Source organism: Procambarus clarkii, chromosome 9 (genome assembly GCF_040958095.1).
Source record: "Procambarus clarkii isolate CNS0578487 chromosome 9, FALCON_Pclarkii_2.0, whole genome shotgun sequence".
In the NCBI taxonomy this organism is placed as follows: Eukaryota; Metazoa; Arthropoda; class Malacostraca; order Decapoda; family Cambaridae; genus Procambarus; species Procambarus clarkii.
The window spans coordinates 43,049,890-43,076,447 of NC_091158.1; the positions used below are offsets into that span (position 1 = coordinate 43,049,890).

Consider the following 26,558-nt stretch of genomic DNA (forward strand, 5'->3'; position numbering starts at 1 on the left):
CACGCAACTGGTATGTACAAGACGCCTTAATCCACTTGACCATCACGACCGGACATAATGAGGTGATAGCCGAGGCTATTTGAACCACCCCACCGCCGGCACTCGGATAGTAATCTTGGGCATAGCATTTTACCAAATCACCTCATTCTTTGGGGCACACGTGAGGAACACAAATGCGAACAAGCCTGAATGGTCCCCAGGACAATATGCAACTGAAAACTCACACCCCAGAAGTGACTCGAACCCATACTCCCAGGAGCCACGCAACTGGTATGTACAAGACGCCTTAATCCACTTGACCATCACGACCGGACATAATGAGGTGATAGCCGAGGCTATTTGAACCACCCCACCGCTGGCACTCGGATAGTAATCTTGGGCATAGCATTTTACCAAATCACCTCATTCTTTGGGGCACACGTGAGGAACACAAATGCGAACAAGCCTGAATGGTCCCCAGGACAATATGCAACTGAAAACTCACACCCCAGAAGTGACTCGAACCCATACTCCCAGGAGCCACGCAACTGGTATGTACAAGACGCCTTAATCCACTTGACCATCACGACCGGACATAATGAGGTGATAGCCGAGGCTATTTGAACCACCCCACCGCCGGCACTCGGATAGTAATCTTGGGCATAGCATTTTACCAAATCACCTCATTCTTTGGGGCACACGTGAGGAACACAAATGCGAACAAGCCTGAATGGTCCCCAGGACAATATGCAACTGAAAACTCACACCCCAGAAGTGACTCGAACCCATACTCCCAGGAGCCACGCAACTGGTATGTACAAGACGCCTTAATCCACTTGACCATCACGACCGGACATAATGAGGTGATAGCCGAGGCTATTTGAACCACCCCACCGCCGGCACTCGGATAGTAATCTTGGGCATAGCATTTTACCAAATCACCTCATTCTTTGGGGCACACGTGAGGAACACAAATGCGAACAAGCCTGAATGGTCCCCAGGACAATATGCAACTGAAAACTCACACCCCAGAAGTGACTCGAACCCATACTCCCAGGAGCCACGCAACTGGTATGTACAAGACGCCTTAATCCACTTGACCATCACGACCGGACATAATGAGGTGATAGCCGAGGCTATTTGAACCACCCCACCGCCGGCACTCGGATAGTAATCTTGGGCATAGCATTTTACCAAATCACCTCATTCTTTGGGGCACACGTGAGGAACACAAATGCGAACAAGCCTGAATGGTCCCCAGGACAATATGCAACTGAAAACTCACACCCCAGAAGTGACTCGAACCCATACTCCCAGGAGCCACGCAACTGGTATGTACAAGACGCCTTAATCCACTTGACCATCACGACCGGACATAATGAGGTGATAGCCGAGGCTATTTGAACCACCCCACCGCCGGCACTCGGATAGTAATCTTGGGCATAGCATTTTACCAAATCACCTCATTCTTTGGGGCACACGTGAGGAACACAAATGCGAACAAGCCTGAATGGTCCCCAGGACAATATGCAACTGAAAACTCACACCCCAGAAGTGACTCGAACCCATACTCCCAGGAGCCACGCAACTGGTATGTACAAGACGCCTTAATCCACTTGACCATCACGACCGGACATAATGAGGTGATAGCCGAGGCTATTTGAACCACCCCACCGCCGGCACTCGGATAGTAATCTTGGGCATAGCATTTTACCAAATCACCTCATTCTTTGGGGCACACGTGAGGAACACAAATGCGAACAAGCCTGAATGGTCCCCAGGACAATATGCAACTGAAAACTCACACCACAGAAGTGACTCGAACCCATACTCCCAGGAGCCACGCAACTGGTATGTACAAGACGCCTTAATCCACTTGACCATCACGACCGGACATAATGAGGTGATAGCCGAGGCTATTTGAACCACCCCACCGCCGGCACTCGGATAGTAATCTTGGGCATAGCATTTTACCAAATCACCTCATTCTTTGGGGCACACGTGAGGAACACAAATGCGAACAAGCCTGAATGGTCCCCAGGACAATATGCAACTGAAAACTCACACCCCAGAAGTGACTCGAACCCATACTCCCAGGAGCCACGCAACTGGTATGTACAAGACGCCTTAATCCACTTGACCATCACGACCGGACATAATGAGGTGATAGCCGAGGCTATTTGAACCACCCCACCGCCGGCACTCGGATAGTAATCTTGGGCATAGCATTTTACCAAATCACCTCATTCTTTGGGGCACACATGAGGAACACAAATGCGAACAAGCCTGAATGGTCCCCAGGACAATATGCAACTGAAAACTCACACCCCAGAAGTGACTCGAACCCATACTCCCAGGAGCCACGCAACTGGTATGTACAAGACGCCTTAATCCACTTGACCATCACGACCGGACATAATGAGGTGATAGCCGAGGCTATTTGAACCACCCCACCGCTGGCACTCGGATAGTAATCTTGGGCATAGCATTTTACCAAATCACCTCATTCTTTGGGGCACACGTGAGGAACACAAATGCGAACAAGCCTGAATGGTCCCCAGGACAATATGCAACTGAAAACTCACACCCCAGAAGTGACTCGAACCCATACTCCCAGGAGCCACGCAACTGGTATGTACAAGACGCCTTAATCCACTTGACCATCACGACCGGACATAATGAGGTGATAGCCGAGGCTATTTGAACCACCCCACCGCCGGCACTCGGATAGTAATCTTGGGCATAGCATTTTACCAAATCACCTCATTCTTTGGGGCACACGTGAGGAACACAAATGCGAACAAGCCTGAATGGTCCCCAGGACAATATGCAACTGAAAACTCACACCCCAGAAGTGACTCGAACCCATACTCCCAGGAGCCACGCAACTGGTATGTACAAGACGCCTTAATCCACTTGACCATCACGACCGGACATAATGAGGTGATAGCCGAGGCTATTTGAACCACCCCACCGCCGGCACTCGGATAGTAATCTTGGGCATAGCATTTTACCAAATCACCTCATTCTTTGGGGCACACGTGAGGAACACAAATGCGAACAAGCCTGAATGGTCCCCAGGACAATATGCAACTGAAAACTCACACCCCAGAAGTGACTCGAACCCATACTCCCAGGAGCCACGCAACTGGTATGTACAAGACGCCTTAATCCACTTGACCATCACGACCGGACATAATGAGGTGATAGCCGAGGCTATTTGAACCACCCCACCGCCGGCACTCGGATAGTAATCTTGGGCATAGCATTTTACCAAATCACCTCATTCTTTGGGGCACACGTGAGGAACACAAATGCGAACAAGCCTGAATGGTCCCCAGGACAATATGCAACTGAAAACTCACACCCCAGAAGTGACTCGAACCCATACTCCCAGGAGCCACGCAACTGGTATGTACAAGACGCCTTAATCCACTTGACCATCACGACCGGACATAATGAGGTGATAGCCGAGGCTATTTGAACCACCCCACCGCCGGCACTCGGATAGTAATCTTGGGCATAGCATTTTACCAAATCACCTCATTCTTTGGGGCACACGTGAGGAACACAAATGCGAACAAGCCTGAATGGTCCCCAGGACAATATGCAACTGAAAACTCACACCCCAGAAGTGACTCGAACCCATACTCCCAGGAGCCACGCAACTGGTATGTACAAGACGCCTTAATCCACTTGACCATCACGACCGGACATAATGAGGTGATAGCCGAGGCTATTTGAACCACCCCACCGCCGGCACTCGGATAGTAATCTTGGGCATAGCATTTTACCAAATCACCTCATTCTTTGGGGCACACGTGAGGAACACAAATGCGAACAAGCCTGAATGGTCCCCAGGACAATATGCAACTGAAAACTCACACCCCAGAAGTGACTCGAACCCATACTCCCAGGAGCCACGCAACTGGTATGTACAAGACGCCTTAATCCACTTGACCATCACGACCGGACATAATGAGGTGATAGCCGAGGCTATTTGAACCACCCCACCGCCGGCACTCGGATAGTAATCTTGGGCATAGCATTTTACCAAATCACCTCATTCTTTGGGGCACACGTGAGGAACACAAATGCGAACAAGCCTGAATGGTCCCCAGGACAATATGCAACTGAAAACTCACACCCCAGAAGTGACTCGAACCCATACTCCCAGGAGCCACGCAACTGGTATGTACAAGACGCCTTAATCCACTTGACCATCACGACCGGACATAATGAGGTGATAGCCGAGGCTATTTGAACCACCCCACCGCCGGCACTCGGATAGTAATCTTGGGCATAGCATTTTACCAAATCACCTCATTCTTTGGGGCACACGTGAGGAACACAAATGCGAACAAGCCTGAATGGTCCCCAGGACAATATGCAACTGAAAACTCACACCCCAGAAGTGACTCGAACCCATACTCCCAGGAGCCACGCAACTGGTATGTACAAGACGCCTTAATCCACTTGACCATCACGACCGGACATAATGAGGTGATAGCCGAGGCTATTTGAACCACCCCACCGCCGGCACTCGGATAGTAATCTTGGGCATAGCATTTTACCAAATCACCTCATTCTTTGGGGCACACGTGAGGAACACAAATGCGAACAAGCCTGAATGGTCCCCAGGACAATATGCAACTGAAAACTCACACCCCAGAAGTGACTCGAACCCATACTCCCAGGAGCCACGCAACTGGTATGTACAAGACGCCTTAATCCACTTGACCATCACGACCGGACATAATGAGGTGATAGCCGAGGCTATTTGAACCACCCCACCGCCGGCACTCGGATAGTAATCTTGGGCATAGCATTTTACCAAATCACCTCATTCTTTGGGGCACACGTGAGGAACACAAATGCGAACAAGCCTGAATGGTCCCCAGGACAATATGCAACTGAAAACTCACACCCCAGAAGTGACTCGAACCCATACTCCCAGGAGCCACGCAACTGGTATGTACAAGACGCCTTAATCCACTTGACCATCACGACCGGACATAATGAGGTGATAGCCGAGGCTATTTGAACCACCCCACCGCCGGCACTCGGATAGTAATCTTGGGCATAGCATTTTACCAAATCACCTCATTCTTTGGGGCACACGTGAGGAACACAAATGCGAACAAGCCTGAATGGTCCCCAGGACAATATGCAACTGAAAACTCACACCCCAGAAGTGACTCGAACCCATACTCCCAGGAGCCACGCAACTGGTATGTACAAGACGCCTTAATCCACTTGACCATCACGACCGGACATAATGAGGTGATAGCCGAGGCTATTTGAACCACCCCACCGCCGGCACTCGGATAGTAATCTTGGGCATAGCATTTTACCAAATCACCTCATTCTTTGGGGCACACGTGAGGAACACAAATGCGAACAAGCCTGAATGGTCCCCAGGACAATATGCAACTGAAAACTCACACCCCAGAAGTGACTCGAACCCATACTCCCAGGAGCCACGCAACTGGTATGTACAAGACGCCTTAATCCACTTGACCATCACGACCGGACATAATGAGGTGATAGCCGACGCTATTTGAACCACCCCACCGCCGGCACTCGGATAGTAATCTTGGGCATAGCATTTTACCAAATCACCTCATTCTTTGGGGCACACGTGAGGAACACAAATGCGAACAAGCCTGAATGGTCCCCAGGACAATATGCAACTGAAAACTCACACCCCAGAAGTGACTCGAACCCATACTCCCAGGAGCCACGCAACTGGTATGTACAAGACGCCTTAATCCACTTGACCATCACGACCGGACATAATGAGGTGATAGCCGAGGCTATTTGAACCACCCCACCGCCGGCACTCGGATAGTAATCTTGGGCATAGCATTTTACCAAATCACCTCATTCTTTGGGGCACACGTGAGGAACACAAATGCGAACAAGCCTGAATGGTCCCCAGGACAATATGCAACTGAAAACTCACACCCCAGAAGTGACTCGAACCCATACTCCCAGGAGCCACGCAACTGGTATGTACAAGACGCCTTAATCCACTTGACCATCACGACCGGACATAATGAGGTGATAGCCGAGGCTATTTGAACCACCCCACCGCCGGCACTCGGATAGTAATCTTGGGCATAGCATTTTACCAAATCACCTCATTCTTTGGGGCACACGTGAGGAACACAAATGCGAACAAGCCTGAATGGTCCCCAGGACAATATGCAACTGAAAACTCACACCCCAGAAGTGACTCGAACCCATACTCCCAGGAGCCACGCAACTGGTATGTACAAGACGCCTTAATCCACTTGACCATCACGACCGGACATAATGAGGTGATAGCCGAGGCTATTTGAACCACCCCACCGCCGGCACTCGGATAGTAATCTTGGGCATAGCATTTTACCAAATCACCTCATTCTTTGGGGCACACGTGAGGAACACAAATGCGAACAAGCCTGAATGGTCTCCAGGACAATATGCAACTGAAAACTCACACCCCAGAAGTGACTCGAACCCATACTCCCAGGAGCCACGCAACTGGTATGTACAAGACGCCTTAATCCACTTGACCATCACGACCGGACATAATGAGGTGATAGCCGAGGCTATTTGAACCACCCCACCGCCGGCACTCGGATAGTAATCTTGGGCATAGCATTTTACCAAATCACCTCATTCTTTGGGGCACACGTGAGGAACACAAATGCGAACAAGCCTGAATGGTCCCCAGGACAATATGCAACTGAAAACTCACACCCCAGAAGTGACTCGAACCCATACTCCCAGGAGCCACGCAACTGGTATGTACAAGACGCCTTAATCCACTTGACCATCACGACCGGACATAATGAGGTGATAGCCGAGGCTATTTGAACCACCCCACCGCCGGCACTCGGATAGTAATCTTGGGCATAGCATTTTACCAAATCACCTCATTCTTTGGGGCACACGTGAGGAACACAAATGCGAACAAGCCTGAATGGTCCCCAGGACAATATGCAACTGAAAACTCACACCCCAGAAGTGACTCGAACCCATACTCCCAGGAGCCACGCAACTGGTATGTACAAGACGCCTTAATCCACTTGACCATCACGACCGGACATAATGAGGTGATAGCCGAGGCTATTTGAACCACCCCACCGCCGGCACTCGGATAGTAATCTTGGGCATAGCATTTTACCAAATCACCTCATTCTTTGGGGCACACGTGAGGAACACAAATGCGAACAAGCCTGAATGGTCCCCAGGACAATATGCAACTGAAAACTCACACCCCAGAAGTGACTCGAACCCATACTCCCAGGAGCCACGCAACTGGTATGTACAAGACGCCTTAATCCACTTGACCATCACGACCGGACATAATGAGGTGATAGCCGAGGCTATTTGAACCACCCCACCGCCGGCACTCGGATAGTAATCTTGGGCATAGCATTTTACCAAATCACCTCATTCTTTGGGGCACACGTGAGGAACACAAATGCGAACAAGCCTGAATGGTCCCCAGGACAATATGCAACTGAAAACTCACACCCCAGAAGTGACTCGAACCCATACTCCCAGGAGCCACGCAACTGGTATGTACAAGACGCCTTAATCCACTTGACCATCACGACCGGACATAATGAGGTGATAGCCGAGGCTATTTGAACCACCCCACCGCCGGCACTCGGATAGTAATCTTGGGCATAGCATTTTACCAAATCACCTCATTCTTTGGGGCACACGTGAGGAACACAAATGCGAACAAGCCTGAATGGTCCCCAGGACAATATGCAACTGAAAACTCACACCCCAGAAGTGACTCGAACCCATACTCCCAGGAGCCACGCAACTGGTATGTACAAGACGCCTTAATCCACTTGACCATCACGACCGGACATAATGAGGTGATAGCCGAGGCTATTTGAACCACCCCACCGCCGGCACTCGGATAGTAATCTTGGGCATAGCATTTTACCAAATCACCTCATTCTTTGGGGCACACGTGAGGAACACAAATGCGAACAAGCCTGAATGGTCCCCAGGACAATATGCAACTGAAAACTCACACCCCAGAAGTGACTCGAACCCATACTCCCAGGAGCCACGCAACTGGTATGTACAAGACGCCTTAATCCACTTGACCATCACGACCGGACATAATGAGGTGATAGCCGAGGCTATTTGAACCACCCCACCACCGGCACTCGGATAGTAATCTTGGGCATAGCATTTTACCAAATCACCTCATTCTTTGGGGCACACGTGAGGAACACAAATGCGAACAAGCCTGAATGGTCCCCAGGACAATATGCAACTGAAAACTCACACCCCAGAAGTGACTCGAACCCATACTCCCAGGAGCCACGCAACTGGTATGTACAAGACGCCTTAATCCACTTGACCATCACGACCGGACATAATGAGGTGATAGCCGAGGCTATTTGAACCACCCCACCGCCGGCACTCGGATAGTAATCTTGGGCATAGCATTTTACCAAATCACCTCATTCTTTGGGGCACACGTGAGGAACACAAATGCGAACAAGCCTGAATGGTCCCCAGGACAATATGCAACTCGGCTAGCCTCGGCTAGCCGAGTTGCCAGTTGCCAGTAGCCAAAATAGCCTCGGCTATCACCTCATTATGTCCGGTCGTGATGGTCAAGTGGATTAAGGCGTCTTGTACATACCAGTTGCGTGGCTCCTGGGAGTATGGGTTCGAGTCACTTCTGGGGTGTGAGTTTTCAGTTGCATATTGTCCTGGGGACCATTCAGGCTTGTTCGCATTTGTGTTCCTCACGTGTGCCCCAAAGAATGAGGTGATTTGGTAAAATGCTATGCCCAAGATTACTATCCGAGTGCCGGCGGTGGGGTGGTTCAAATAGCCTCGGCTATCACCTCATTATGTCCGGTCGTGATGGTCAAGTGGATTAAGGCGTCTTGTACATACCAGTTGCGTGGCTCCTGGGAGTATGGGTTCGAGTCACTTCTGGGGTGTGAGTTTTCAGTTGCATATTGTCCTGGGGACCATTCAGGCTTGTTCGCATTTGTGTTCCTCACGTGTGCCCCAAAGAATGAGGTGATTTGGTAAAATGCTATGCCCAAGATTACTATCCGAGTGCCGGCGGTGGGGTGGTTCAAATAGCCTCGGCTATCACCTCATTATGTCCGGTCGTGATGGTCAAGTGGATTAAGGCGTCTTGTACATACCAGTTGCGTGGCTCCTGGGAGTATGGGTTCGAGTCACTTCTGGGGTGTGAGTTTTCAGTTGCATATTGTCCTGGGGACCATTCAGGCTTGTTCGCATTTGTGTTCCTCACGTGTGCCCCAAAGAATGAGGTGATTTGGTAAAATGCTATGCCCAAGATTACTATCCGAGTGCCGGCGGTGGGGTGGTTCAAATAGCCTCGGCTATCACCTCATTATGTCCGGTCGTGATGGTCAAGTGGATTAAGGCGTCTTGTACATACCAGTTGCGTGGCTCCTGGGAGTATGGGTTCGAGTCACTTCTGGGGTGTGAGTTTTCAGTTGCATATTGTCCTGGGGACCATTCAGGCTTGTTCGCATTTGTGTTCCTCACGTGTGCCCCAAAGAATGAGGTGATTTGGTAAAATGCTATGCCCAAGATTACTATCCGAGTGCCGGCGGTGGGGTGGTTCAAATAGCCTCGGCTATCACCTCATTATGTCCGGTCGTGATGGTCAAGTGGATTAAGGCGTCTTGTACATACCAGTTGCGTGGCTCCTGGGAGTATGGGTTCGAGTCACTTCTGGGGTGTGAGTTTTCAGTTGCATATTGTCCTGGGGACCATTCAGGCTTGTTCGCATTTGTGTTCCTCACGTGTGCCCCAAAGAATGAGGTGATTTGGTAAAATGCTATGCCCAAGATTACTATCCGAGTGCCGGCGGTGGGGTGGTTCAAATAGCCTCGGCTATCACCTCATTATGTCCGGTCGTGATGGTCAAGTGGATTAAGGCGTCTTGTACATACCAGTTGCGTGGCTCCTGGGAGTATGGGTTCGAGTCACTTCTGGGGTGTGAGTTTTCAGTTGCATATTGTCCTGGGGACCATTCAGGCTTGTTCGCATTTGTGTTCCTCACGTGTGCCCCAAAGAATGAGGTGATTTGGTAAAATGCTATGCCCAAGATTACTATCCGAGTGCCGGCGGTGGGGTGGTTCAAATAGCCTCGGCTATCACCTCATTATGTCCGGTCGTGATGGTCAAGTGGATTAAGGCGTCTTGTACATACCAGTTGCGTGGCTCCTGGGAGTATGGGTTCGAGTCACTTCTGGGGTGTGAGTTTTCAGTTGCATATTGTCCTGGGGACCATTCAGGCTTGTTCGCATTTGTGTTCCTCACGTGTGCCCCAAAGAATGAGGTGATTTGGTAAAATGCTATGCCCAAGATTACTATCCGAGTGCCGGCGGTGGGGTGGTTCAAATAGCCTCGGCTATCACCTCATTATGTCCGGTCGTGATGGTCAAGTGGATTAAGGCGTCTTGTACATACCAGTTGCGTGGCTCCTGGGAGTATGGGTTCGAGTCACTTCTGGGGTGTGAGTTTTCAGTTGCATATTGTCCTGGGGACCATTCAGGCTTGTTCGCATTTGTGTTCCTCACGTGTGCCCCAAAGAATGAGGTGATTTGGTAAAATGCTATGCCCAAGATTACTATCCGAGTGCCGGCGGTGGGGTGGTTCAAATAGCCTCGGCTATCACCTCATTATGTCCGGTCGTGATGGTCAAGTGGATTAAGGCGTCTTGTACATACCAGTTGCGTGGCTCCTGGGAGTATGGGTTCGAGTCACTTCTGGGGTGTGAGTTTTCAGTTGCATATTGTCCTGGGGACCATTCAGGCTTGTTCGCATTTGTGTTCCTCACGTGTGCCCCAAAGAATGAGGTGATTTGGTAAAATGCTATGCCCAAGATTACTATCCGAGTGCCGGCGGTGGGGTGGTTCAAATAGCCTCGGCTATCACCTCATTATGTCCGGTCGTGATGGTCAAGTGGATTAAGGCGTCTTGTACATACCAGTTGCGTGGCTCCTGGGAGTATGGGTTCGAGTCACTTCTGGGGTGTGAGTTTTCAGTTGCATATTGTCCTGGGGACCATTCAGGCTTGTTCGCATTTGTGTTCCTCACGTGTGCCCCAAAGAATGAGGTGATTTGGTAAAATGCTATGCCCAAGATTACTATCCGAGTGCCGGCAGTGGGGTGGTTCAAATAGCCTCGGCTATCACCTCATTATGTCCGGTCGTGATGGTCAAGTGGATTAAGGCGTCTTGTACATACCAGTTGCGTGGCTCCTGGGAGTATGGGTTCGAGTCACTTCTGGGGTGTGAGTTTTCAGTTGCATATTGTCCTGGGGACCATTCAGGCTTGTTCGCATTTGTGTTCCTCACGTGTGCCCCAAAGAATGAGGTGATTTGGTAAAATGCTATGCCCAAGATTACTATCCGAGTGCCGGCGGTGGGGTGGTTCAAATAGCCTCGGCTATCACCTCATTATGTCCGGTCGTGATGGACAAGTGGATTAAGGCGTCTTGTACATACCAGTTGCGTGGCTCCTGGGAGTATGGGTTCGAGTCACTTCTGGGGTGTGAGTTTTCAGTTGCATATTGTCCTGGGGACCATTCAGGCTTGTTCGCATTTGTGTTCCTCACGTGTGCCCCAAAGAATGAGGTGATTTGGTAAAATGCTATGCCCAAGATTACTATCCGAGTGCCGGCGGTGGGGTGGTTCAAATAGCCTCGGCTATCACCTCATTATGTCCGGTCGTGATGGTCAAGTGGATTAAGGCGTCTTGTACATACCAGTTGCGTGGCTCCTGGGAGTATGGGTTCGAGTCACTTCTGGGGTGTGAGTTTTCAGTTGCATATTGTCCTGGGGACCATTCAGGCTTGTTCGCTTTTGTGTTCCTCACGTGTGCCCCAAAGAATGAGGTGATTTGGTAAAATGCTATGCCCAAGATTACTATCCGAGTGCCGGCGGTGGGGTGGTTCAAATAGCCTCGGCTATCACCTCATTATGTCCGGTCGTGATGGTCAAGTGGATTAAGGCGTCTTGTACATACCAGTTGCGTGGCTCCTGGGAGTATGGGTTCGAGTCACTTCTGGGGTGTGAGTTTTCAGTTGCATATTGTCCTGGGGACCATTCAGGCTTGTTCGCATTTGTGTTCCTCACGTGTGCCCCAAAGAATGAGGTGATTTGGTAAAATGCTATGCCCAAGATTACTATCCGAGTGCCGGCGGTGGGGTGGTTCAAATAGCCTCGGCTATCACCTCATTATGTCCGGTCGTGATGGTCAAGTGGATTAAGGCGTCTTGTACATACCAGTTGCGTGGCTCCTGGGAGTATGGGTTCGAGTCACTTCTGGGGTGTGAGTTTTCAGTTGCATATTGTCCTGGGGACCATTCAGGCTTGTTCGCATTTGTGTTCCTCACGTGTGCCCCAAAGAATGAGGTGATTTGGTAAAATGCTATGCCCAAGATTACTATCCGAGTGCCGGCGGTGGGGTGGTTCAAATAGCCTCGGCTATCACCTCATTATGTCCGGTCGTGATGGTCAAGTGGATTAAGGCGTCTTGTACATACCAGTTGCGTGGCTCCTGGGAGTATGGGTTCGAGTCACTTCTGGGGTGTGAGTTTTCAGTTGCATATTGTCCTGGGGACCATTCAGGCTTGTTCGCATTTGTGTTCCTCACGTGTGCCCCAAAGAATGAGGTGATTTGGTAAAATGCTATGCCCAAGATTACTATCCGAGTGCCGGCGGTGGGGTGGTTCAAATAGCCTCGGCTATCACCTCATTATGTCCGGTCGTGATGGTCAAGTGGATTAAGGCGTCTTGTACATACCAGTTGCGTGGCTCCTGGGAGTATGGGTTCGAGTCACTTCTGGGGTGTGAGTTTTCAGTTGCATATTGTCCTGGAGACCATTCAGGCTTGTTCGCATTTGTGTTCCTCACGTGTGCCCCAAAGAATGAGGTGATTTGGTAAAATGCTATGCCCAAGATTACTATCCGAGTGCCGGCGGTGGGGTGGTTCAAATAGCCTCGGCTATCACCTCATTATGTCCGGTCGTGATGGTCAAGTGGATTAAGGCGTCTTGTACATACCAGTTGCGTGGCTCCTGGGAGTATGGGTTCGAGTCACTTCTGGGGTGTGAGTTTTCAGTTGCATATTGTCCTGGGGACCATTCAGGCTTGTTCGCATTTGTGTTCCTCACGTGTGCCCCAAAGAATGAGGTGATTTGGTAAAATGCTATGCCCAAGATTACTATCCGAGTGCCGGCGGTGGGGTGGTTCAAATAGCCTCGGCTATCACCTCATTATGTCCGGTCGTGATGGTCAAGTGGATTAAGGCGTCTTGTACATACCAGTTGCGTGGCTCCTGGGAGTATGGGTTCGAGTCACTTCTGGGGTGTGAGTTTTCAGTTGCATATTGTCCTGGGGACCATTCAGGCTTGTTCGCATTTGTGTTCCTCACGTGTGCCCCAAAGAATGAGGTGATTTGGTAAAATGCTATGCCCAAGATTACTATCCGAGTGCCGGCGGTGGGGTGGTTCAAATAGCCTCGGCTATCACCTCATTATGTCCGGTCGTGATGGTCAAGTGGATTAAGGCGTCTTGTACATACCAGTTGCGTGGCTCCTGGGAGTATGGGTTCGAGTCACTTCTGGGGTGTGAGTTTTCAGTTGCATATTGTCCTGGGGACCATTCAGGCTTGTTCGCATTTGTGTTCCTCACGTGTGCCCCAAAGAATGAGGTGATTTGGTAAAATGCTATGCCCAAGATTACTATCCGAGTGCCGGCGGTGGGGTGGTTCAAATAGCCTCGGCTATCACCTCATTATGTCCGGTCGTGATGGTCAAGTGGATTAAGGCGTCTTGTACATACCAGTTGCGTGGCTCCTGGGAGTATGGGTTCGAGTCACTTCTGGGGTGTGAGTTTTCAGTTGCATATTGTCCTGGGGACCATTCAGGCTTGTTCGCATTTGTGTTCCTCACGTGTGCCCCAAAGAATGAGGTGATTTGGTAAAATGCTATGCCCAAGATTACTATCCGAGTGCCGGCGGTGGGGTGGTTCAAATAGCCTCGGCTATCACCTCATTATGTCCGGTCGTGATGGTCAAGTGGATTAAGGCGTCTTGTACATACCAGTTGCGTGGCTCCTGGGAGTATGGGTTCGAGTCACTTCTGGGGTGTGAGTTTTCAGTTGCATATTGTCCTGGGGACCATTCAGGCTTGTTCGCATTTGTGTTCCTCACGTGTGCCCCAAAGAATGAGGTGATTTGGTAAAATGCTATGCCCAAGATTACTATCCGAGTGCCGGCGGTGGGGTGGTTCAAATAGCCTCGGCTATCACCTCATTATGTCCGGTCGTGATGGTCAAGTGGATTAAGGCGTCTTGTACATACCAGTTGCGTGGCTCCTGGGAGTATGGGTTCGAGTCACTTCTGGGGTGTGAGTTTTCAGTTGCATATTGTCCTGGGGACCATTCAGGCTTGTTCGCATTTGTGTTCCTCACGTGTGCCCCAAAGAATGAGGTGATTTGGTAAAATGCTATGCCCAAGATTACTATCCGAGTGCCGGCGGTGGGGTGGTTCAAATAGCCTCGGCTATCACCTCATTATGTCCGGTCGTGATGGTCAAGTGGATTAAGGCGTCTTGTACATACCAGTTGCGTGGCTCCTGGGAGTATGGGTTCGAGTCACTTCTGGGGTGTGAGTTTTCAGTTGCATATTGTCCTGGGGACCATTCAGGCTTGTTCGCATTTGTGTTCCTCACGTGTGCCCCAAAGAATGAGGTGATTTGGTAAAATGCTATGCCCAAGATTACTATCCGAGTGCCGGCGGTGGGGTGGTTCAAATAGCCTCGGCTATCACCTCATTATGTCCGGTCGTGATGGACAAGTGGATTAAGGCGTCTTGTACATACCAGTTGCGTGGCTCCTGGGAGTATGGGTTCGAGTCACTTCTGGGGTGTGAGTTTTCAGTTGCATATTGTCCTGGGGACCATTCAGGCTTGTTCGCATTTGTGTTCCTCACGTGTGCCCCAAAGAATGAGGTGATTTGGTAAAATGCTATGCCCAAGATTACTATCCGAGTGCCGGCGGTGGGGTGGTTCAAATAGCCTCGGCTATCACCTCATTATGTCCGGTCGTGATGGTCAAGTGGATTAAGGCGTCTTGTACATACCAGTTGCGTGGCTCCTGGGAGTATGGGTTCGAGTCACTTCTGGGGTGTGAGTTTTCAGTTGCATATTGTCCTGGGGACCATTCAGGCTTGTTCGCTTTTGTGTTCCTCACGTGTGCCCCAAAGAATGAGGTGATTTGGTAAAATGCTATGCCCAAGATTACTATCCGAGTGCCGGCGGTGGGGTGGTTCAAATAGCCTCGGCTATCACCTCATTATGTCCGGTCGTGATGGTCAAGTGGATTAAGGCGTCTTGTACATACCAGTTGCGTGGCTCCTGGGAGTATGGGTTCGAGTCACTTCTGGGGTGTGAGTTTTCAGTTGCATATTGTCCTGGGGACCATTCAGGCTTGTTCGCATTTGTGTTCCTCACGTGTGCCCCAAAGAATGAGGTGATTTGGTAAAATGCTATGCCCAAGATTACTATCCGAGTGCCGGCGGTGGGGTGGTTCAAATAGCCTCGGCTATCACCTCATTATGTCCGGTCGTGATGGTCAAGTGGATTAAGGCGTCTTGTACATACCAGTTGCGTGGCTCCTGGGAGTATGGGTTCGAGTCACTTCTGGGGTGTGAGTTTTCAGTTGCATATTGTCCTGGGGACCATTCAGGCTTGTTCGCATTTGTGTTCCTCACGTGTGCCCCAAAGAATGAGGTGATTTGGTAAAATGCTATGCCCAAGATTACTATCCGAGTGCCGGCGGTGGGGTGGTTCAAATAGCCTCGGCTATCACCTCATTATGTCCGGTCGTGATGGTCAAGTGGATTAAGGCGTCTTGTACATACCAGTTGCGTGGCTCCTGGGAGTATGGGTTCGAGTCACTTCTGGGGTGTGAGTTTTCAGTTGCATATTGTCCTGGGGACCATTCAGGCTTGTTCGCATATATATATATACATATATATATATATATATATATACATATATATATATATATATATATATATATATATATATATATATATATATATATATATATATATATATATATGTGTGTATATCACGAAAATAAACACGTGATTAAGAATGTGACAATGTCAGACCACGGAGGAAAAATGAAACAGGAAATTTCCTTAAGTACTTTCGTATATTAAATACATCTTCAGAAGGTCAAATACACCTTCTGAAGATGTATTTAATATACGAAAGTACTTAAGGAAATTTCCTGTTTCATTTTTCCTCCGTGGTCTGACATTGTCATATATATATATATATATATATATATATATATATATATATATATATATATATATATATATATATATATATATATATATATATACATATATATATATATATATATATATATATATATATATATATATAATATATATATATATATATATATATATATATATACATATATATATATATATATATATATATATATATATATATATATATATATATATATATATATATATATATATATATATTATTAAATATGACCGATAAAGTAAGATTAATAATTCTAACACGAATTTTCTCAATCTTTCGTACATTACGCTTCACTGTTAGAGGTAAATCAAAAATCAATTCTCCAAAATTCATTTTTATTTCTAGTCTGACACGACACGGGCGCGTTTCGTAAAACTTATTACATTTTCAAAGACTGACAGGTACAAGAGGAGTGTTGTTAACGCATATGTCGACCGTGCTCTCAACTACAGCTCAGAATGGAAGCAAGTCGACGAAGAACTCTGTAGGGTAAGGCAGGTCCTAGTCAATAATGGCTTCTCCAATGGTTTCATCGAAGACATCATAATAAGGAAAGTGAAAAGCCATGCAACCTCTGAAGAGAGAACTAACACAACACCTATACCCCCTATTAGACTATTTTACAGGAACTTCTTTTCCACAGCTCATAAAACGGAGGAAAGGGTCCTGAAAGATATTGTTAATAGAAACGTTATCCCTACAGACAAAAATCAGAGGATACAACTGACGATTTACTATAAAACCAGAAAAACGGCCAGCCTTCTCATGAGAAACTCTCCAGACACAAAACAGAACGCTTTAAAAGAGACTAACGTCGTCTATGCCTTCAAATGCCCACTTGGGGACTGTAAGCTCCAAAAACCCAGTATATAGGCAAGACAACAACATCTCTTTCTAGGCGTTTAACGATGCATAAGCAACAGGGCTCCATTAAGGAACATATAATCTCTTCCCACAACCAAACCATCGCCAGAGAAATCCTAGTAAACAACACAGAAATCATCGATAGATACAGCGATAGCAGGCAGCTTGACGTTTGCGAGGCACTACACATCAAGAAGTCAACACCAGCAATCAACAGCCAATTATTGCACAACTATATTCTACCCACCTCAAGACTCCGCTCCAATATAGAAGCATCAAGAAATATGGACCAATAGGCTTTCTACAAACACTTCTATTCAATACCCATTGTTTGTGTTCTGTCTTGTGTTGATACTTTTAATACCCTATTAATATCCCCTCTTGTTCTGTCTTGTGTTAATGCCACATCACCCCTCCCACCTCACTCAAATGTAGGTATAAAATCGGAGATACGTAAGTTCTAATCAGTTGTGTATTTGTGAACTAAAGTCTTTGAAAATGTAATAAGTTTTACGAAACGCGCCCGTGTCGCGTCAGACTAGAAATAAAAATGAATTTTGGAGAATTGATTTTTGATTTACCTCCAACAGTGAAGCGTAATGTACGAAAGATTGAGAAAATTCGTGTTAGAATTATTAATCTTACTTTTTCGGTCATATTTAATAATATATGTCTAAAGGAAAGACTGCTACCAAAATATACTAATATATATATATATATATATATATATATATATATATATATATATATATATATATATATATATATATATATATATATATATATATATATTATATATATATATATATTATATATATATATATATATATATATATATATATATATATATATATATATATATATTATATATATATATATATATATATATATATATTATATATATATATATATATTATTAAATATGACCGAAAAAGTAAAATTAATGATTCTAACACGAATTTTCTCTATCTTTCTTACGTTTCTTTTCACTGTTGATGGTAATTCAAAGATCAATTCTCCAAAATTCATTTTTATTTCTAGTCTGACGCGACACTTGAGCTCGTTTTGTAAAACTTATTACATTTGCAAAGACTTTAGTTTACAAACACACAACTGAAACTGAATAGAGATTACACATCTTCGAGTTTATATCTACATTTGGGTGAGGTGGATGAGGTGAAAACAAACTTTCAACAATGGGTATTGAATGGGTATTAAATTCAAACACAAGATAGAACACGAAACAATGGGTATTGAATGGAAGTAATTGTAGAAAGCATATTGGTCCATATTTCTTGATGCTTCTATATTGGAGCGGAGTCTTGAAGTGGGTAGAATATAGTTGTGCATTAATTGGCTGTTGATTGCTGGTGTTGACTTCTTGATGTGTAGTGCCTCGCAGACGTCAAGCCGCCTGCTATCGCTGTATCTATCGATGATTTCTGTGTTGTTTGCTAAGATTTCTCTGGTGATGGTTTGTTTGGGGGAAGAGATTATATGTTCCTTAATGGAGCCCTGTTGCTTATGCATCGTTAAACGCCTGGAAAGAGATGTTGTTGTCTTGCCTATATACTGGTTTTTTTGAGGCTTACAGTCCCCAAGAGGGCATTCGAAGGCATAGACGACGTTGGTCTCTTTTAAAGCGTTCTGCTTTTTTAATCTTTTAAATAGTAAGAAAAAAAAGTAAGTAAAAAGTTTAAAAAGTAAGATTATTAATCTTACTTTTTCGGTCATATTTAATAACATATGTCTACAGGAAAGATTGCTACCAAAATATATATACATATATATATATATATATATATATATATATATATATATATATATATATATATATATATATATATATATATATATATGTCGTACCTAGTAGCCAGAACGCACTTGTCAGCCTACTATGCAAGGCCCGATTTGTCTAATAAGCCCAGTTTTCATGAATTAATTGTTTTTCGACTACCAAATTTACCTAACCTAACCTAACCTAACTTTTTCGGCTACCTAACCTAACCTAACCTATAAAGATAGGTTAGGTTAGGTTAGGTAGGGTTGGTTAGGTTCGGTCATATATCTACGTTAATGTTAACTCCAATAAAAAAAAATTTATCTCATTCATAATGAAATGGGTAGCTTTATCATTTCATAAGAAAGAAATTGGAGAAAATTTATTAATTCAGTGTTAGGAGAAGTGCGTTCTGGCTACTCGGTACGACATATATATATATATATATATATATATATATATATATATATATATATATATATATATATATATATATATATATATATATATATATATATATATATATATATATATATATATATATATATTTATATATTTTTAATATATATATATATTTGTATCTGTGATCGTTTTTTGTTTCTTTCTCTTTCGGTCACAAAACCCAACCGATCACTCCTCCACTCTCCTCCATATATATATATATATATATATATATATATATATATATATATATATATATATATATATATATATATATAAATATATATATATATATATATATATATATATATATATATATATATATATATATATATATATATATATATATATATATATATATATATATATATATATATATATATATATATATATATATATATATATATATATATATATAACAGTCTCCGTGGTGTAGTGGTAAGACACTCGCCTGGCGTTCCGCGAGCGCTATGTCATGGGTTCGTATCCTGGCCGGGGAGGATTTACTGGGCGCAATTCCTTAACTGTAGCCTCTGTTTAACGCAACAGTAAAATGTGTACTTGGATGAAAAAACGATTCTTCGCGGCAGGGGATCGTATTCCAGGGACCATAGGATTAAGGACTTGCCCGAAACGCTACGCGTACTAGTGGCTGTACAAGAATGTACAAGAAAAGAATATATATATATGTCGTACCTAGTAGCCAGAACGCACTTCTCAGCCTACTATGCAAGGCCCGATTTGCCTAATAAGCCAAGTTTTCCTGAATTAATTGTTTTTCGGCTACCTAACCTACCTAACCTAACCTAACTTTTTCGGCTACCTAACCTAACCTAACCTATAAAGATAGGTTAGGTAGGGTTGGTTAGGTTCGGTCATATATCTACGATAATTTTAACTCCAATAAAAAAAATTGACCTCATACATAATGAAATGGGTAGCTTTATTATTTCATAAGAAAAAAATTAGAGAAAATATATTAATTCAGGAAAACATGGCTTATTAGGCAAATCGGGCCTTGCATTGTAGGCTGAAAAGTGAGTTCTGGCTACTAGGTACGACATATATATATATATATATATATATATATATATATATATATATATATATATATATATATATATATATATATATACATATATATATATATATATATATATATATATATATATATATATATATATATATATATGTCGTACCTAGTAGCCAGAACGCACTTCTCAGCCTACTATGCTATGCCCGATTTGCCTAATAAGCCACGTTTTCATGAATTAATTGTTTTTCGACTACCTAACCTACCTAACCTAACCTAACCTAACTTTTTCGGCTATCTAACCAAACCTAACCTATAAAGATAGGTTAGGTTAGGTTAGGTAGGGTTGGTTAGGTTCGGTCATATATCTACGTTAATTTTAACTCCAATAAAATAAAATGACCTCATAAATAATGAAATAGGTAGCTTTATCATTTCATAAGAAAAAAATTTGAAAAAATATATTAATTCAGGAAAACTTGGCTTATTAGGCAAATCGGGCCTTGAATAGTAGGCCAAAAAGTGAGTTCTGGCTACTAGGTACGACATATATATATATATATATATATATATATATATATATATATATATATATATATATATATATATATATATATATATATGTTGTACGTAGTAGTCAGAACTCACTTCTCAGCCTACTATGCAAGGCCCGATTTGCCTAATAAGCCAAGTTTTCATGAATTATTTATGTATATAATATTATTATTATAAATATATATATATATATATATATATATATATATATATATATATATATATATATATATATATATATATATATATATATATATATATATATATATATGCGAACAAGCCTGAATGGTCCCCAGGACAATATGCAACTGAATATATATATATATATATATATATATATATATATATATATATATATATATATATATATATATATATATATATATATATATATATATATATATATATATATAACTGAAAACTCACACCCCAGAAGTGACTCGAACCCATACTCCCAGGAGCAACGCAACTGGTATGTACAAGACGCCTTAATCCACTTGACCATCCCGACCGGAAAAAATGAGGTGATAGCCGAGGCTATTTGAACCACCCCACCGCCGGCACTCGGATAGTAATCTTGGGCATAGCATTTTACCAAATCACCTCATTCTTTGGGGCACACGTGAGGAACACAAATGCGAACAAGCCTGAATGGTCCCCAGGACAATATGCAACTGAAAACTCACACCCCAGAAGTGACTCGAACCCATACTCCCAGGAGCAACGCAACTGGTATGTACAAGACGCCTTAATCCACTTGACCATCACGACCGGACAAAATGAGGTGATAGCCGAGGCTATTTGAACCACCCCACCGCCGGCACTCGGATAGTAATCTTGGGCATAGCATTTTACCAAATCACCTCATTCTTTGGGGCACACGTGAGGAACACAAATGCGAACAAGCCTGAATGGTCCCCAGGACAATATGCAACTGAAAACTCACACCCCAGAAGTGACTCGAACCCATACTCCCAGGAGCAACGCAACTGGTATGTACAAGACGCCTTAATCCACTTGACCATCACGACCGGAAAAAATGAGGTGATAGCCGAGGCTATTTGAACCACCCCACCGCCGGCACTCGGATAGTAATCTTGGGCATAGCATTTTACCAAATCACCTCATTCTTTGGGGCACACGTGAGGAACACAAATGCGAACAAGCCTGAATGGTCCCCAGGACAATATGCAACTGAAAACTCACACCCCAGAAGTGACTCGAACCCATACTCCCAGATGCCACGCAACTGGTATGTACAAGACGCCTTAATCCACTTGACCATCACGACCGGACATAATGAGGTGATAGCCGAGGCTATTTGAACCACCCCACCGCCGGCACTCGGATAGTAATCTTGGGCATAGCATTTTACCAAATCACCTCATTCTTTGGGGCACACGTGAGGAACACAAATGCGAACAAGCCTGAATGGTCCCCAGGACAATATGCAACTGAAAACTCACACCCCAGAAGTGACTCGAACCCATACTCCCAGATGCCACGCAACTGGTATGTACAAGACGCCTTAATCCACTTGACCATCACGACCGGACATAATGAGGTGATAGCCGAGGCTATTTGAACCACCCCACCGCCGGCACTCGGATAGTAATCTTGGGCATAGCATTTTACCAAATCACCTCATTCTTTGGGGCACACGTGAGGAACACAAATGCGAACAAGCCTGAATGGTCCCCAGGACAATATGCAACTGAAAACTCACACCCCAGAAGTGACTCGAACCCATACTCCCAGATGCCACGCAACTGGTATGTACAAGACGCCTTAATCCACTTGACCATCACGACCGGACATAAGGCTTGTTCGCATTTGTGTTCCTCACGTGTGCCCCAAAGAATGAGGTGATTTGGTAAAATGCTATGCCCAAGATTACTATCCGAGTGCCGGCGGTGGGGTGGTTCAAATAGCCTCGGCTATCACCTCATTATGTCCGGTCGTGATGGTCAAGTGGATTAAGGCGTCTTGTACATACCAGTTGCGTGGCATCTGGGAGTATGGGTTCGAGTCACTTCTGGGGTGTGAGTTTTCAGTTGCATATTGTCCTGGGGACCATTCAGGCTTGTTCGCATTTGTGTTCCTCACGTGTGCCCCAAAGAATGAGGTGATTTGGTAAAATGCTATGCCCAAGATTACTATCCGAGTGCCGGCGGTGGGGTGGTTCAAATAGCCTCGGCTATCACCTCATTATGTCCGGTCGTGATGGTCAAGTGGATTAAGGCGTCTTGTACATACCAGTTGCGTGGCATCTGGGAGTATGGGTTCGAGTCACTTCTGGGGTGTTGAGTTTTCAGTTACATATATATATATATATATATATATATATATATATATATATATATATATATATATATATATATATATATATATATATATATATATATGAGACGTTGATCCATTAGAGATCCATATGAGACGTTGATCCATTAGGAAAAGTTGGAGCATTTATCATGTACATTATGTCAAAAAGAGAGAGAGAGAGAGTTTGAGGAAGTTTGAGAACATCATTCCCTTAACCCTTACAAGATCCTGATTCTTTCATGGTTCGTGCATGTTTAGTAATTAACAACAATCACCCATTCTCAGATTAAGCAGAGTAACACTCGCAACGAGCTCTGTGTGTGTGTGGATCCGCTGAGAAAGTGAGGGGCAGACATGACACTTCAAGCATGTCACACCACTCAAGTGAGGTAGATTAAACACTAGTCAGTTTAAGATTGTAACCATCTAGTCCAGTAACGGTGTCCAAGTGGCCTGTGTGAGTGACTGTGACTTAATGACACAAATGTTTTTTGGGTGAGTACTCGTTATTATGGTGACTCAGTGATATGTGATTACATTGTTATTTTATCAGTTTAAGTGATAGTTGATGATTAATTACAGTTTGTTTCTCAGTGACTAGAGTGTTATTATTATATTATTAAGAGCATGAATTACTGACTTAGTTATGTTAGTTCTGGTTAGGTTAGGTAGGTTAGGTTTTGTCATATTTCTATGTTATTTTAACTCAAATTAAGAAAACTCAAAATCACATATAATATTATGGAAAGCTTTATCATTTCATACAAAAAATGAAAATTTATAAATTAAGGAAAACTCGGCTTTAAGTTTTGTTATCAACATACATACAAAATTTATCCTGTTTGCCCGTATTCAGTGTGCAAATTCAGCTTTCTTATTGTCCATTACCTCAATATATGAATGATGGTCCTCATCATTACTATAAATACTGTCTAAACAGGAGAATAAGCTATTTATCCGTATGGTAGATTAAACACTAGTCATATTTAGTCACAGTTCCACTGTGATTAAATATTTCAACTATGAAAATATTGTATTATGATCACCGTCTAAATTAAGGCCTTACATTCATCAAGAGTGATTTATTCCCACCGAATGAACTACTAGACGGCCCAAAGAAAGCTTAAAATTATAATAAAAGTGCACAAGGAACACCTGTGAGGTAAATGTAGTTTTAAAGTACTGGCAACGGGTGAATGGCCAAACAAAATAGCACCGAGGATCAGAGGAAGAGGACGAGATTTCGTCGAGTGCTGTGACACCGACTGAGTCACTATACAATGAGAGGCAAGAGTGGGTAAAGCAGCTAGTCGCAGCCAATCAGCAATAATGATGCAGTGACGTCATCAGCGAGCACCAAGACGGGGCAACAGATTTGCGAATTGAATCACTGGTCTCACAGCTGAGGACAAGGGCAGACGTAGGCGCCAGCACTCTAGGAGAAGATCGCCAGTTTTGCGCTAGTGTGGGAAGTTGAACATTACCAGAGGGAGCATTAAGAGTGCTTTGACCATAACAGGAGAGGCTGACAACATTTTTGACAGGGAGGAAAAGCAAAAAGTGACAAGGTGGAGCGACTGTCGTTAGTGGAACCCAAGAGGGCACCCTTGGTCAGAATAGGGATGTAATTACATCCCCTTCAGATGTTTGTGTATAATGCGAAGAGTGAGGATCGTCCGTCAAGTGTTTGAGGCAGTCCCGACGCAACCCATAAGCCAGTGGGTCGTGGCCATATATGTTGCTGTACAGAAGGAAATGAAGGTAAGAAGAGATTTATAACATTCAACAGGACGACGGGTAAGTGTAGTGCCAAATACCCTTTTAGCACGAGAGCCAGACCAGTGATTGTTGCGATTATTTTATCAGACAATCCGAGATCACGTTAATCTCCAGTGACACTATATATGATAAATGTTGACACAACCAGTGGAGACAGTGGACATGTTGGCATAGTTTAACAGTGCAGGCTATACAGTTCAGAGACTACGGAGGAAGGTGGAGGTCCCGCGGGGCCACGTACTCTTATGAGAATACAACACATTTGGCGGTAGTGGAGCAGCCTGAGGATACAGCTCTTACTACTATGATAGGAACGAGAGTACTTGAAGACTTCACTGGAGAGGAGCCTTAGTGAGTGAGTGCGACGTCAAGGTTATTATTAGTGAGAGACAGGAGACTAAGAACATGGTCTATGTCACAAATCAGCTGTTGGAGGAATGAAGTCATCAGGGCAGCCGCGGCAACAGCGAGGCAGCTTGACCTAAGTAAAGCTCACCGCTTCTGCTGAGGGTAACTCAATTTATTTGGCACTGGACATAGAGGTGTCTGCCTCGATTTAAATAGCAATGTGAGTTAGTGAACATGACTGCCACAGGTAATCACTATCTTAACACCTCACGTTTTACCTAACAAACGTGAGGTAAAATAAAAATTTTACCTGAAAATTTATATTTTCGTATTACTGTTTAGTGCAGAATACTTTATTCATTAATTGTTATTAGCACAGCATTCTTCACACGCTATCAAACCTGTGTTGACACGACCACAACTTTTCACATCCAAAGATTTACAATCACATGAAGCTTATTAGCGGCCCCCAAGCTCTTGCTCTACTGGTTGATACTTGTTACCTCCACTTAACAGATGGTTTACTCCCATGCTTATATTGTCCCACATTTCCCACACCCCAAATACTAACCCCTAGTACGATGAGATAAATTTATTGTGCTAGAAAATTAAATTGACTAACATTACTAACAAGAAGCATAGTGCCGCCATATTCTTCCTATTATTCATGGCCACGATTGCATCAGCCACCCAGTTCCTATGAGAACAAACTATTTTTATAAATCGAATTATACCCAGTCTAATCTTTGTTTAATTTACTAGGTAATTTAGACTGGAAATTTATTTAATTCATTAAAAGAAATTATACCTCCTTTTTCTAGGTAGAATTTTCCACAGCCGCCATCAGCTGATTCTGGCTGGATAAAGTCACGAACTGAATATTATCTAGGCATATGTGTTGTTCATATAACGACACTTTGGTTCAATAATATAAACAGCGGAAAACTGTCTGTTTATACCTGAAGTGCATTATTACGAGGTAAAATAACGTCGGCAATGTCTTATTAGGTAGTTAGACAGAGTAAAATATCGTGACTTGTATGTCGAGATTATTCACAGATAGGAAGCTAGGGAATGCG

General features: G+C 44.3%; 1 protein-coding gene across 1 annotated transcript in view; it reads right to left on the bottom strand.

Annotated features, from left to right (window-relative positions):
* LOC138362745 (ankyrin repeat domain-containing protein 1-like) overlaps positions 1-26,558 on the bottom strand; it is a 232,824-nt gene that overhangs the window by 32,014 nt on the left and 174,252 nt on the right. The window lies entirely within an intron of this gene.